The 15,784-nt window shown below is 31.5% G+C and overlaps 1 long non-coding RNA gene across 1 annotated transcript; it reads right to left on the bottom strand.

The window, feature by feature from the left end:
- Positions 1 to 7,316: 7,316 nt before the first annotated feature.
- Positions 7,317 to 10,592, bottom strand: LOC139427038 (uncharacterized). Its single transcript, XR_015429389.1, has 3 exons — positions 10,474 to 10,592; positions 8,987 to 9,093; positions 7,317 to 8,132 (listed from the first exon to the last, which is right to left on the bottom strand). It is a non-coding gene; the product is annotated as an uncharacterized LOC139427038 (long non-coding RNA).
- Between the last annotated feature and the right edge of the window lie 5,192 nt (positions 10,593 to 15,784).

Here is a 15,784-nt window from a genome sequence, read left to right as displayed (position 1 = left end):
TCTTTTTTAAACACTAAAGTTACTGAAGCAGCGTAAGGGGATTAACTTTCTTTTATAATGTTTCTTTTTAACAATTCCTCTATTTGTAAATCAATTTCTTGTTATTGTTTTGGGGATGTTTTGTACGGCCTTAGAGATATAGGTAAATCTGAGGTTAACCTGACTCTTTGCGGTTCCATTCTGATTTCTCCTACGTCATGTTTATGTTTCGCAAAAATATCATCATAACTTTTTAAAATTTCTTTTAAGTCCACATTTTTTATCTCGCTCTCATTTTTTATTTTTTCGTCGATATTAACCTGATAATGTGTGCACCCATTACCTAGATCTATCTTCGAATCATTTGAAATTTTTGGAAATTTTTTCTTCTTCCTATTTTTATTTTTTTTTTTTTATTTTTGTTACCCTTTACATTATTTTTTTCAATGTTTACTTTTACTGAAACATTTTTAACTTTTATTTTTTCAGCATTTTTAACCTTAACATTTTGAGAATTTTGCTGTCTAATGTGCAAAGATAAGTTGTCACTGTTAGAATTAGCAGAGGTGATCAATCTCTTACCAAATTGAGTAACAACTGGCCCGACACAATCAATAAACAAACAAAAATCTTTGCAAGTCTGCAACCCAAGTAAAGCATATGGTAAATGAGTATCAATTACAAAAAACTTAACTGAATTAACAATTTCGCCTAACTTAAGGGAAAACTCACAATTTTTGCGAAGTGTTAGTTGTCCTTTCGTTTGAGTAACATTTAATTCCTCACATTTTTTAATAGAAATATTTAATTTTAACACCAAATCTTTTGGTATTACATTCAATGTTGACCCGGTATCAACATTCAATAATATCTCTCTGTTTACCTTTTTATTTTGTTTTGGACGTCCCTTTAGGTATTTATTTTCCACTTTACCTCCATTTAGGTATTCATTTTCAACTTTATATCTATTTAGGCACTCGTTTTCAACTTTATATCCGGATATTAGTTATTGCTATTGGTTATTTTGGATGTTTACATCAACCATATTATTAGGGCTGCTTACACACGTGGAGCCCATGTGAAATTGATTCAAAAGTCCTTTCTTTGAGCAATATTTTCATTGATTCAATGGGTTCTCCTGTGTCGTATGATGTATTTTGGGTTTAGTCACATTTGGGGTTACATTTTTATTTTTAGGACAAGCCGGGGCTTTATGTCCTTTTGCATTACACTTAAAGCACTTAATGTCATATTTCGGGTTTTCTAACTTCTTCACATATGGTCCCTTATTAGCTTGAAATTTATTTTCATCTAAGTCACTTTTAATTTTTTCATAAAGTTTAAGTTTTTGTTTAAATTCAAAAAGATTCCTGGCTCCATAAAGAATTGTTTTATTATTTGTTTGGTCTGCTATTCCTTGAATTATGTAAGTGATTAGAGCTAAGTCATCAATATCAGTAGTAGCTATTTCTCTCATTTTTAGGAAATATTCTTGAAGAGTTTCATTATACCTTTGTTTTGTTTTTTTGCAACATTGCATGTACTTCTGCACTATTGCAACTAAGTCCAAATTCTTCAAGCAAAAGATTTTTAAATTTTTCATACGAATTTAACTGAGTTTCACTTCTAATTAAAGTTAATGCATTACTTTTCATACATCTTTTTGCAAATAAAAATTTTTGCATATCAGGCAATTTAAATAAATTAGCATGAGTTTCAAAATTTTCAAACCAAGAACTAATGTTTTCTTAACGGTTTCCATTAAACATAGGGGTAACTGCTTCAATATCTGAAAAACTAACTATTAATTTTGTTTCGTTTTCCCTATTTATATTATTACTAGAACTTTGACTATAGGATACCATATCTTCATCAACACTACTTTTTGTACAGATAGAATTTAAACTAACTTGTGTAAATTTCTTTACATAAGTTTTATTTGGTAAATGTGGTTCAAAATCAGTTTGAGATTGTTTACTTTCAAACTGAGTAGTTTCCTCCACATCTTCGGAGGGATTTTCAATTACAATAGAATTTTTTAAGTAATTAAAATCACATAAACAATTTAATATATGCTTGGCAATTTCCTCCTTATTTCCTTCACTGGAAATATTAAGAATGTCAGAAATTTTAACTAATTCTGAAAATTTAAATTTGTCACTAATTTCTTTAAGCTTATTCGAAAATTCATCATCGTTAGGTTCAAAAGAAAATTCTGAAAAATTTAGAATTTTGTTACGGTTTAAACGTAATATTTCATCGGGAAATAAAAGTTTAAATAATAACTTAATTTTGTTTGCTTTCGCTACTTTAATTGACGTTTGAACCACATCTATTTCCTTTAAAAACATTTTAAAAACAGTATAAATGCACTATTATTTCATTAAAAAAAATAATAAAAAAAAGCAATATAAACACAAAAATGCACTTCATATTTTACGATTACTCATTCAAAGATTCGTAATAAAAATTTTTAGATTTCTAAAATATCCAATAAAAATTATTCATTATGAAGGAGAAAAAAATATATGCAGATATGCAAAGGATTTCTCTTTTGTAATATAAAAATAAGCACTTTTATCACACTTCGAAGGAGGAAAAAAAATCTTTTTCCTATGAAGGAATTTTCCATAAAGGAGCAAAAAGCTCCTCTAATATAAATCGCGCACATAATTGGTGTTTCTTTTTCTATATATTTTGTTTTCACAATAACACTTTCTTTATCACTCGGTGCCGACTCACTACAATGGAATGTTTATTCCCACTTAAGGCACTGATCTTAGACATCAAACTTTTCATGGCTGTGACAAAAAAACCTTAATCAATATCAGCATTCTAGTAGCCGCGAATGTACCGGAACTGGTACCGTAAAATCGTCCTTCCTTCCCTCACACTGTCTTTCCATTATGGCGATATTTTTTGGTCACCGATGAAGCAATTTTTCTCCCGGGTGGGTGAAGGAATGAGTTTTTCGAATCCGCTTACTTCCGTTAACTTTTTTTTTCCGGTGTTGTTTGTTGATGGGGAAAATTTCTACGTTGCAGCCAGGCTCCTTTAAGCTAGTTTCCTCCGCGAAGCCACAGTATCCTGTCCGGTTTGAAATAACGGTGGATCCGCACCGATTAATGAGTCCATGTTGTGCATAATCTTTTGTATTTAGTGGCGATGGTGAAAGCATACATTTCAGCCCCCTCGAAGCTGGAGAGAGGAAGACCCATATCGCGTCTAAACTGGCGTACGTTAGCTAGGCATGATAAACAACAAAAAGCCGCGCAAAAACATTGCTCCTGCGTTTTATAGGATAATTAAAAATTGTGAAGAGGCCAGTCATTATTGCCTTTTCTGTATTCTTACGCCTCATCGAAATTATTTATTACTCATAGCAAATCGTTTAATCTTTCCTTATATGGAAGTGAAAGATCTTAAAATAACTTCTCTTTTGAAATATAAATCTAATTATTATTCATTGGCATGTTTTTAGCCTTGAAGTCCCAAAATAGAATTTCTACCCTTATCCTTTACCAAAGATATTTTATGAAAACGAATGAAGTTTTAATGCTTTTATTAATACAAAAGAATTTAATTTTTGTATTACATATATATATATATATATATGCAGGGCTCGAAAAACAGCCTGTCCGCCCGTCCTCGACGGTCAAAAATTCTCCGCGGACAACGAATTTCTCGAATCCGACGTCCGCGCGGACGGCCATTTTCCCGTTAATGTTCGTAATACATTTTAAATTTTTGTTATCTTACAAGAGTCTTGTGAGTTACAAGGCAGCAAAATGACCCACAATACAGCAACATACTGCGCATATATTGATGTTTTCTCTGTCTGGGAATACTGTTGAAAGGGGCTTTGCAGCAATAAACTTACAAAAAAAACACAATATGTACTTGTCTTAAACAAGAAACTTTAAAAGCAATTATGAACATCTACCTAAATGGAAAACCCCTTTCAGATTTCTGTTCAGAAACCTCTGTAAATCATTGGCTTGATTGTGGAACTGGCAAACGTCATATTTATTCATTTAAAAAACGCAGTACCCTCGGATAACTTGACATTCCAGATAACTTGACCCTTGTCGTTTAAATTATTTCATAAAAGAAATACTAGGTTACTATTAGTAACCTAGTATTTCTTTTATTACTGTATAATGTAAGCCTAGTAACGACTAATTCATTGTTAAATTTATATAAATGTTTGTAATAAATAGGAGAAAATTATATTTTTATTTATTTAAAAGCGACGGGTTAGTTTCAACGGAGGACGGGTGCATTGTTGGACAAGCCGTCCTCGGGGACTGGTAAAATTTCTGAGTTTTTTCGAGCCCTGTATATATATATATATATATATATATATATATATATATATATATATATATATATATATATATATATATATATATATATATATAGATTCCTAAATACTGTTAAATGAATTAAGTAAATAAAAACACAATTAAAAAAATAACTTAATTAAAAAAAATTTCAACCTTCAATTAGAACCTTCCTGTTGTCAAATATTAGTAATATTTATAATTTTTATCAACTTTTTTAAGCACAAATTTTTTAAATCTCAAACTTTACTTTAATACTATCCTTCATATTTTTTTAATGATTTTTTTATAACGGCAAGTACTGACTTCTTCACTTTGGAAGATGACGGAAGTGTTGCTCATTTAACGTTTCCCAGTGGACACCTGTGAACCTAAGTCACGGAGGCGAGCAACAATACCCACACCACACTGCCAAAAATACCCGTTTATAGGGTGGATCACATTCAAACATCACACATTGTGCTTACTTTATAAATTTAATCTCTATTTTTATTTTTCTCTTCACTTTTAGACTCTGAAAGACTTTATCTCCATTTCTAAATAATGAGAATAATTATTAATCTGATTGCGTAAACAGTTAATTCACTGAAATTGGAAATTCTCATTTAATTCCTTTTAATTTTTCCTTTTCTTTTAATTCTCAATTAATTCTTTCTTTTTTTGGTGCGATAATTAGGGCATTTCTATTGACAAAATCTAAAAACATAACAGAATTAAAATACTTTTTTTTCGGAGCAAAATGCGTTTTTATTTAAAAGGGAACAATATTGAGACCTTATATTTATTAGATAAAAGACTCTCTAATCGCTCGAAAAAATTTGTCTTTTTTCTTCTTCTCCACAAAACGTTTAAAACTTAAATTGTTGTTCTTGCATTATAAAGCAATCGTATAATATTCTCTTATCATGTAAAACTTTATGACGAAGTTACTTTTCTACCGTTTTACAGTTATAAAACGAAAAATTTATTAGATTCTACTTGCATTTTAAAATGTAATATTACATTTTTTTATGAATTTTGCGATTATTATTATAAAACTGTGTATAATGAACATTTCAACTAAAATAATTCGGACAAAATAACTGCTAAAAATTCTCTTAATTATTTATAAATATTATAAATTTATAAATTTCAGGTTTTCGTATTATTGCTAAATAATCTCTACATTGAAAAATATTTAAAGGATTTCATAATAACTGAAAATTAAATAAAATCTTTAAAAAATATAAATTGCTATCGAGCAGAACCATTAAGATTAATGAATATAGAATGGGAAACAAGTCTCTGCTAAACAATAAGAAAAAATTTAAATCTTTTAAGTTAACAAACTTAATTGTAATAATTATTTCATTATTAAGGATTAAAAGTTGTTGTGAAATTATTAATTTTAATTAGTGGGTGAGTAGGAAAAATTGTTCACTAGTAGAAACAAGTCTTATGTTTAAGGAATAATGAACTTCCGTATATTTAATGAAAGTTATGAAAATATAGAAGTGGTTATGGAGGAATGATATATATTTTTTTCTTAGTTTTATTACGATCTTATAAATATAATTTAATTAACTGATACAAACGATTATCTCCGCGCTATAACAAAAAAATACGCTATTACATTTAATATAGAAGAATTTAATGAAGATCCGCTATGAAATATGGCACCTATACTATGAAACTATGAAATATGTCACCCATATCTAGCTCTGCGAATGATAGATACGTGATACTGAAAACAAAACAAAAACATAAGCGCACAGCTGTTTGGCGATTGTCGAGAACGCTCCGTTAACACCACTAGAAATTTTCCAATCCGCGGTATGGTCTGCTTATACGCGCCATGTAAAGCTGCTTAACTGCAAAAAAGACCAGTATTTCTTATGCTAGTTGTAAATGGTTAAAAACAGTATTGCTTTTATTCATGTTTTCTTTAACCACACTAGTTGTAAAAAGGTTTCGAAACCGTAAAAAGAAAAAAATGTTCTTTACCTTAAACTTTACGGTTAATTGAAAGTACAGTATGCCGGTTATCTTACTGTAATTTTAGAATAAAAATTCTAGTAGATTAGGTGAAGAACCTCGAAGCTGGGCTTAAGGAAACAGCGAATTTGCAGAAGTTAATGAAATTAAGTATTATATTATTAAAAGGAACTACAATTTCTGGTGTTAATTTATCTTTTCTTTAAATTCATAAACATAGTATCTTAGAAAATCCCTAAATAGTGTTTAATTTTAAACTATAGATTGAATTTTGACCATTTGTTAGAAACTTCAGTTAGAAATGAAAATATATAGAATTATGATAGAAATTTCGATTGCATCATGCGAATTTTTTTCTTTGACACCATTTTAATTGGTATAAATAATGTATAGTTGTAAAGTATAGTTGAAAACACTTTGTTGACTTAAAATCTCAAAAAAAACATTAAATTGCTTTTGCACCAAAAACTTTAAACGAGGTTACATCTTTTAAACTCTTGTCTTTCGTTTTTTTCGTTACTATTTCTCGCTCACTTAAAAACGGTATTCATGTCATGCAGTTACTAAATTTATTGACTTGCTGAAATTAAAATTAAATTAACCAGTGTAATTCTGGGGCTTAATGTATAACTTTTATGTGCTTTAAGTAATTTCAGTCTTTTTCATATTATCCTCATTGTCTCTCGTAAAGATTTAAATTATCTGGATATTGTCTGGTAAGGGTTCATTTCTTCTTACTTAATTACCGTCTTTTCTCATTCCCATATGATTTATATTTTAATCATTCTCTTCAATTTTTTTTTTATTATAATTATATTTCTAGCACAATCTTTCTTCTTAAAGGCCTCGAAGCTCACGGTAATTCAATATCCCCTGTTTATTATTGTCTATGTCTAAATTTCCCTGCGTTTAGTTAAATGATAAACTTGCATACGGCTGTGTAGAAATGTTACTATAGTTAATGAAAACATTTATTCAAAAGCTATAGCATACCAAAATATTATGGCTAAAATTCGCTGCGTAAAAAAATACCAAATGATATCTTAATGTGGTTTTACCAATGGTAACATTTTACCATAGACAATATCTTATAGGAATATTCTATGATATTTATAAGGAAACTCCTGTTTATAATTGTCTATGTCTAATTTTCCCTATATATAGTTAAATGATAAACCTGCATACGGCTGTGAAGAAATGTTGCTGTAGCCCATGAAAACATTTAATCAAAAGCTATAGCACATCATAATATTACGGCCAAAATTTGCTACGTAAAAAAATACTAAAGGTACCGTAATACCGTAAATCAATGTGGTTTCATCAGAGGTAAAATTATACCATACACTTTTATCATGCAAAAATTTACCATACGGGTATGGCAAAATTTTACTATAGACAATATCACATAGGAATATTCTATGGTATTTTCATGAGAACCTAGCAAATTTTTCTAAGGGTAGTGACTAAGATGGTCTTCTTTGTTTTGGGGAAATGTGAGTCCCTCTTGTCAGATTAAATTGGTAAATTGGACTTAGCTAATCAAATATCAATAAGCTTATCAAATATCAGCTTATCAAATATCAAATAGCTTATCAGATATCAGCTTATCAAATATCAATCATCTTTATTAATTGATCAAAAATATTTTTTTTGGTAGATAATTTGGCAAGCAATTCCAATCGTCTTGTCAGCTTGATGTTACAATCTTCTACAATGAAATGTTATAAAATCCATTATTTTTGTGTGATTACAAACGCTTGCTTTATGCCTCTTATTTTATATTCACTGAGGCAGGTATTACTTTTCCTCTGATGGCCGGCAAATTCCTCTCCTCTCCTGTAAGAAACGTACGATGTAAATCAAAATTGTATAATTATATACTTATAAAATATTAACTTTAGTTTTAACCACAAAGAAATATTAGTTCTAATGTTAGAGCATAAAAGCGGGCATCACGTGTTTTTTCAATGCATGGTAAAATGGTAACACTCGACCAAGAGATTCTAATGAGACGCGCAAATCTTAACCATTAGATGCATTAATTTTTTTTATTGTTTCCTTTTGATATTTTAATTGAATTAATGTAGTCCACGGTAATCTTTTTATTATTTGATTAATTTTAATTTAATAAAATGTTTAGAATTTTATTCTTTAAGGATGCCGCGTGATTGAAAACATGAAGTGATCGAAAAAAAAGCTCTCTTTAATTTTGTACAGTAAATTAGTATTTACATTAAACATTTAAAAATCCAATTGTATACCTTTTTTCTTAACCTTTTTTTTTAAATCTTGATTAAAATGCAAATTTATAAGGAAAACATACACTTTTAATGCTTTTCCACAAAAAAAAGAATACGAAAATGCGTTATAAGTATAGAAAAAAAATGTCGTTGGCATTAAAATATACATAATAAGGAGCGATCAATTTATAATATCATGCACGCTTTTGTTTGTTTTTTACAATTTATTATTAAATAATAATCAAAATCTATAACTTAATAGCAACAGAGAATAATTAAGCAAAGGGAGGAGAGTTCAGTATCACTCTAAAATACTGATGAAATAGTATATATAAATAATTTACAAGTAAATGTTAGTATAACTTTATCTCCTGCTGTTGCAATGGCTCCTGCTGTGATATATATTTATATATATATATATATATATAAACATAGAAATTATGTACTTACGAGGAAAGAGTTAGAGGGAGAGGGTTCACATTTTAATCCCTCACGGCAGGAACAATATTTATTTGTAGAGTAAAGTTCCGCTATGAGTTCAGTTGTACAAATGTCACCTATAATTAAGAACTGTTTTACAAAAAAAGGAGCGATTGTGCAGAAATATTTTAAGAAAATCATTTTCTATCCAGTCACATTCTTTAATTATCTTTAAAAAACACCAATTGAATGTCTTTATTCATCCATATATTTTTCATCCAATAAAAAATGAGGGGAAAAAAAGTTTCTTTAATAAAAATTTCGATCAGCGTCAGCAGCAGCTCTTTACACGCACGTGCCTTTTCTCATTTTTCTAATTCGTTTTCTGTAAGAGACAAAAAGGCCCACCTCGGTTTTTTTTGCCTTGTTTTTCCGAAACTGAAAAAATGTTGATTATTTGTTATTTTCATGACTTTGTCCAATTTAAGTGCTTATTTAGTCATTCTAGTGTTTTCCTGATAAAAACGTATGCATTAAACCCTATACCTAGTGTGATAGGAGTTGTCAGAGTGGCTCCTTAGGTATATTGGTAAGTGTATCATGGTCACAGGTAGTGTTGGGTATAAGGCATGTTTTGATATATATATAAGATAACCGAGTTTCATTAATAAACAATACCATCTAAAATAAGTATTTATAGAGAAAAGGAAACTCAGTTATAGAAGAAACTAATGTATACGTTTAATTAAATATCAGCTTTACGTAAGTGAAAAAAAAATTGCATAAATCCATAAGTTAAAAACAATAACGTAATGGAATATAATTTCAGTTCCGGTTACAAAATCAAAGCCAACATTTACAATGGACATAAATCATCTCTTTAAAGCAAGAAACCTTTCTCTAGTCCAGAAATGTCCATTAATACTTGCAGCTTTTGAAATATTGTTATTAGAATAAATTTAATATTTATTTTAACTTCTGACAGTTATGAATTTGGCTGAGCCGAAAAAATATTAATATTTTTACTATAGAATTATTGTTATGAAAGTATAATCGTGATTTATTTATATCAAGAAAGTATTACTTTGAAATTTCACTTTAAATTTGTGTTCTGAATTTTGCAAAATAAAGTTATTATGTTAAAATATATTCACAATATCTCTCTACTGTTTAAAAACAATTTTTTATATCTTCTGGTAAGAATCTAAATAATAATATACATTCTTTTTTCACATTCTTTTTAATATACATTCTTTTTTTACATCAAAATTTGTAATCTACTACTTCTATAACAGAGGATCCTGAAGATCCATTATAGATGTTTGTTTTATTTTGCTGTCAAATTTAACATGATATTTCACAACGTTAGCATTTATAATTTTTCAATTTTCGAAAAATTCTTAATTTTCCTTTACTAAAGTTTGATATTTTTTCACAGACGCATGCACATTTCACCAGAACTGATTCTGAAAATTTCGTGTATGAGCAAGAACTATTTGAGAGAGAATCGTGTTTACCTGCTGCTGCAAATTCCTTGCAAGTCCTGATATTATGGAGTACGCTAACTCCAAATGCAGTTCTGCAGCATTCATCTTTATGACAATCTTTGTTCATATAACATAAATCAGCATTTATTAGCATCTTGAATAAAAAAAAAATATTAATTAATAAACGCAGTGTACTGCTTTATCGGTTATCTTGAATAAAATTTATCATAGCTGTGTAGTCAAGTATCCTACATAATTATTCTTGTTTTATGACTTTACTTTTTAAAGTTCTACTTTAAAATGTATTTTCTAACACTTTAGAACATATTTAGCTCTGAATTTCTTAGGAGGAACTGGAAGGGAACAGGAGAGCTCCGGACTTTAATGCCATGTAGATTATATATATACTCATATTTTACTTTTTGCTCATAATTAATCCAGAGATGACGAAATAAATGCTTATACCTGAAATAATCCTTTGTCATCCTTATTGAGGATTTCATTAAAACGAACCGAAAGAGAAATGTCTCACAAATTGTCGCAGCGCGACAGGATCCTCGCCAGAATGGAAGGAGGACCGCCATGCGAGTGAAAAGAATCATCGCCGATGCCCACTATGAGAAATGCCCAGTACAGAATGTTGCCTCATGGAGTTAGTCTAGATGGAAGGATGCCTACTATGAGAAATACCCAGTACAGAATGTTGCCTGATGGAGTTAGTCTAGATGGAAGGATGCCCACTATGAGAAATGCCCAGTACAGAATGTTGCCTGATGGAGTTAATCTAGATGGAAGGATGCCTACTATGATGGGAAATGCTTAGAGTGTTGCCTGAAGGAATATGTTGAACTACCATATCGACGGGTGCAGAACTGAAGAGACGGTACTGGAAAGGGATTATTATCACCGGAGGCGATAGGAAGCCAGCTCTACCCCCCGTGACCTGTGACCATAGAGAATAGAGAGTGGTTTCGACATCGACTCTCTGCCAAAGAGGACATAGGACAATTGAAAAGATAAAGGGAGGTAAGCTTTATCCCATGCATGAAAAGATAAATTACACGCTCACATTTCTGGGTAGAAGTTTAACAAAAAGGATAGTTAATTAAGGGGATAAGTTACTTTGTTTTGGTTTAAAGTGAACCTGATGTTTTATTTTTCCTGAGCTTAAGGGATTGGCCAGTTAGCTATAGTATTGTTTGTGTGATTAATGAGTATGATTATTATTGATAAGTATAATAAGTAATGATTTGATGTTTTTTTTAAGTAACTTAGTGTGTTGGTTTGTTAAGAGTGTAATTTTTTTCAAGCTTTATTAAGAGTATATACAGGAAAGAAGAAGAGTTTTGATTCAATAAGTTGTAAAAAAGTGTAGGATTATTTAAAGATTGAATTTTTACATGTCAATAGCGAGCTGAGTAAACAAGGTTCTTGGTTTATTATTATCTAGTAGTGATTATTATTTATAATGCATTCTGTTAAAATAATTTTGGACCGGAAAAAAAGGTCAAGGAAGGTGTTTGCTTTTGTTTAAATTATGAAATAATTAATTATTATGTCTCTAAATCTAGGAAATTTAAGAGTTTTAATTTTGGGGAAAGTAAAGGTATATATTCTAGGCGTACCAAAAGGGTACGATATTTTTATTATTTTACAATGAATATTGAAAAGAGTAATTGATATTTATGTGTATTAAGGAGTAATATTGCATGTTTTGAGTATTGCATGATCCAAATTGTGTTGTATATGTTTTGATTACATGTGAGGTGTTAAATTTCATAATGGAAGGCAGGAGTATGAGTATAGGAGATCTGAATGTATGAGTAGGGGATCGGAATAGAATGGGTCACTAAGTTTTCGTTTTGTTTAAATTTCATTTTTAAATAGCAACAGTTATTTTTGTGGTTAAGAAATTTAATTAATACTGTCAGTATGAGTTTTCTTCTAAAAACAAGAAGGGAAGACCTGCTAGTTCTAGTTAAGGAGCGGTTTGGGATAACTATTCCCGAGAACGCCACGGGTGCTAAGATAAGGGCATTGATCACCGGGAGTTCAAATTACTACGAGCAACGTACTAAAGAGGTTTTGAGTGGGATTAAAGAGGAGCGGGAACGGGAACGTGAGGAGCGGGAACGGAAACAGGAACGGGAACGAGAGGAGCGGGAACGGCAGCAAGAGGTTAGAATGAAGGAATTACAAAAATTAATAGATGATAGGAAACGGGGAACAAGAAAATTAACGGAAGATAGGGAAAGTGAGAAACAAAAATTAAAAGAAGATGGGAAACGTAAGCAACAAAAATTAAAAGAAGATAGGGAACGCGAGGATAAAATGAAGAGGACAAAAGAGCAGGAACGAGAATTAAGAGAAGGTAGGAAACGGGAGTTGCATAGAAGGATACGTGAACTGGAATGGTTAAAACGAGAACGGGAATATGATCATGAGTGGATAAGATGTACTATACTATGGATTGAGCGGTTAACAGAAATTTTAATGAGGGACCAGGATGAGTAAACCCAGGATGAGTAAACCAAAGTAAAACCCAGGATTTTAAACCCATTGTCAATTTAAATGAATCGGTGGGATGTTTAGGCGCCGTGGAATCAGCGGAGAGGCCGGAGTCCCGAAAATTTGATTCTGGATTTGAAGGAAAGGAGGTGAATGTGAAGGGTGTGGTTAGACGATTTCCTGAATGGAGTGGTCCAAATGTTAATAGAAAGAGTAAGTTACCGCGTGAATCGCTAAGAAAAAATAGTACTAGCTCAGGAGAATGATCTCCGAAATGTTATAACTGTGGAGAGGTAGGACACTTAAAGAGGGGGTGTCCGAAAATTAATAGATTTAGGTTAGATCAGAAGAAAGATTAGGCTAACCAAGATTCCGTGGAACGCGTTAGTCACGAAAAGAGGGTGAAGAAAGACGAATCGAATTTGCGTAGAATCGAGGTGGTTGAGGAGAAGTCTTGTTTCTCAAAAATAATATACAGTGTTCCTAAATTAAGCGTATCAAGACCATCTGTAGATCCTGAAGAAAATTTTGAGATGGCGAGATGGATCTTTTTAAGTTCAGAGATAGGCCCTGCTGTAGAGGAAAAGTTCAGTAATGTTCCTAGTAACTGTGGGATAGGGGAAGGAATTGTAAACCCTAGTGGAAAAATCCCGGTAGTGGTCAAAAGTGAAAACGAGGCGACAGTGATAAGGTCAAGTGATTTCAAAATATTAGAGGAACAGGCTTTTGAAAATGCAGGGGATTAACGGAGGGGAAAAGAGCGGGAGAAAAAGATGATCGGTGTTGAGGGAAAAGAACAAGAAGGGAACAAGGGGATTGAGGCTAACGACACTGACCTTGATTGCGAGAATTCGGACAGGAGAGAAGTGCGAATCTCTCCGGGGGGACTCGAGGTGTTGGAGAGAAAGTCAAGAGGGGGTGAGGACAAAGATCCACCATGTATTTTAATGAATCCCGAGCATGGGGAGAAAGTAGGGGGTCAAGATAAGAAATCACCCTTTTCTCAAGACCAAAGACTTAAAAAGGAGCAGGTGCAAGGCTCGGAATTTGAAGGAATGTTAGAGGAAGTGAGGGAGGATTTTAAAGGCAGAGAAGTTTGTGGTCAGCGAGGGTTTAAAGTGAAGGCTAAAAGTCCAATTAACGCGTTGAAGAGGGTGGATTTATCCTGTGAGAAAAGAAAGGGAGATAGCGAAGGCGCGATTGAACCTAAACTTTCGGGGGTTGCGAGGGGTGTAAAACTGTTTAGGTATCATAAGAAGGATTCATACACAGCTGCGAAGTCGAATACTCCCGATATCAGAATTAAAACCCGTAAGGTGCATAGGAAAATAAGAATTCGTTTTCAGAGAGGGGGTTCTGAAAGGAAAAATAGAACAAAGGAGTTAGCTAGCCACTTAAGAAATCATAGAGGGAGTACTAGGGAAAGTGATTTGTTCGAGGGGATTAGGTCGATGCACTTGAAAGAGTTGACGTTTGGGCAGTTTGGACGTTTAATTTTATGTGCTAATTACTATTATTTTTTTTGGAAGGGATGTTAGAGATGACTTTAAGGATTTTATTTTTATGGAATGTGATAAAGAGATTTTGGCATGGATATTTTACTTTTGGCCTGATAAAAGTGATTTTAATGTTTTGATTGTAAAAATGTTAGATGCTTTTATGCTATGTTTTGATTTTGTATTTATCAGTTTGTTAAGTGTCCTAAGTGCAATTTTATGTTTAATAAGGTATAATGCGCCCAATCTCTTTTGCGCACGGAAATATGTGCGTGTTATTGTTTTTTGGTGCAGGGATGGGCTTCATTGTTTTTAGGTTTCACTTGTACGACCAGGGAAGAAGGTCGAACTAGATGAAACCGGGGGGGGGGAGGATCCTGATTCCTCTCCCATGCATTTGATTGACCCCTGACCTGAGGGTCAGAGGGTAAGGGACACGGGAAATGTCGTCCCCCTACATTGGGGGTGGTGCGAAGGACTTTTTCTTGTGAGAAAGAGGATTTTTAGATCAGTATTAGTTTGAACGTAGAAGAGTTGAGTATTAGCTAGACTAGGAGAGCGAAGGTATGAACTGGAAGGGAGCAGGAGAGCTCCGGACTTTAATGCCATGTAGATTATGTATATACTCATAATTTACTTTTTACTCATAATTAATCCAGAGATGACGAAATAAATGCTTATACGTGAAATAATCCTTTTTCATCCTTATTGAGGATTTCATTAAAACGAACCGAAAGAGAAATGTCTCACACAGTTCTTTTTAATAAAAGCACACTTTTTTGACAGCCACACATAAACTAAACAAAACTAAAATCTCCGTAACGGGTGAGTAATATCCTTGCGAAAAAAATGGAAAAACCCGCAATGGGTTTAAACCATAATTTCAAAAACAAAAATTATTCTCAGCAAAAATCAACAACTCTCTGATGTTCCATAAAATGTCTCGTGCTTTTATTTATAATTTATCTTACTAAAAAAAATTTTATTAATGCTTATCTTAACCAGAATTTTCTTAGATATTTTTAAACTTTGTAACTCCTCTATCCCTAGAACTTATCTAGAAAAAAACGTAGGAAAAGTTATTTATGAACTCATTTGCGTACATACTTCTTTAAAACTCTAGGTTGAAACTAATGCATTGTGTTGCAATCAAAACTTTCTACCTTTAAAACTAAATTTTCTAATTGTCAAATTAAATGCATATTTTAACATACAATTTTTGCATTAGTAGTGATGAGCAATATTTAACTTTAAAGCATGAAGTTACTAAATTATTTTTAGACAATTGCAGTAGACATTAGTAAACAATTCACTCATGACTCAATTTAAATATCAAA

The sequence above is a fragment of the Parasteatoda tepidariorum genome, chromosome 9 (assembly GCF_982258835.1).
Source record: "Parasteatoda tepidariorum strain Cologne lab strain chromosome 9, Ptep-v5.0, whole genome shotgun sequence".
Lineage (NCBI taxonomy): Eukaryota > Metazoa > Arthropoda > Arachnida > Araneae > Theridiidae > Parasteatoda > Parasteatoda tepidariorum.
Note: the sequence above shows the minus strand (reverse complement) of the source record. Positions and strands in the feature narration are given on the sequence as shown.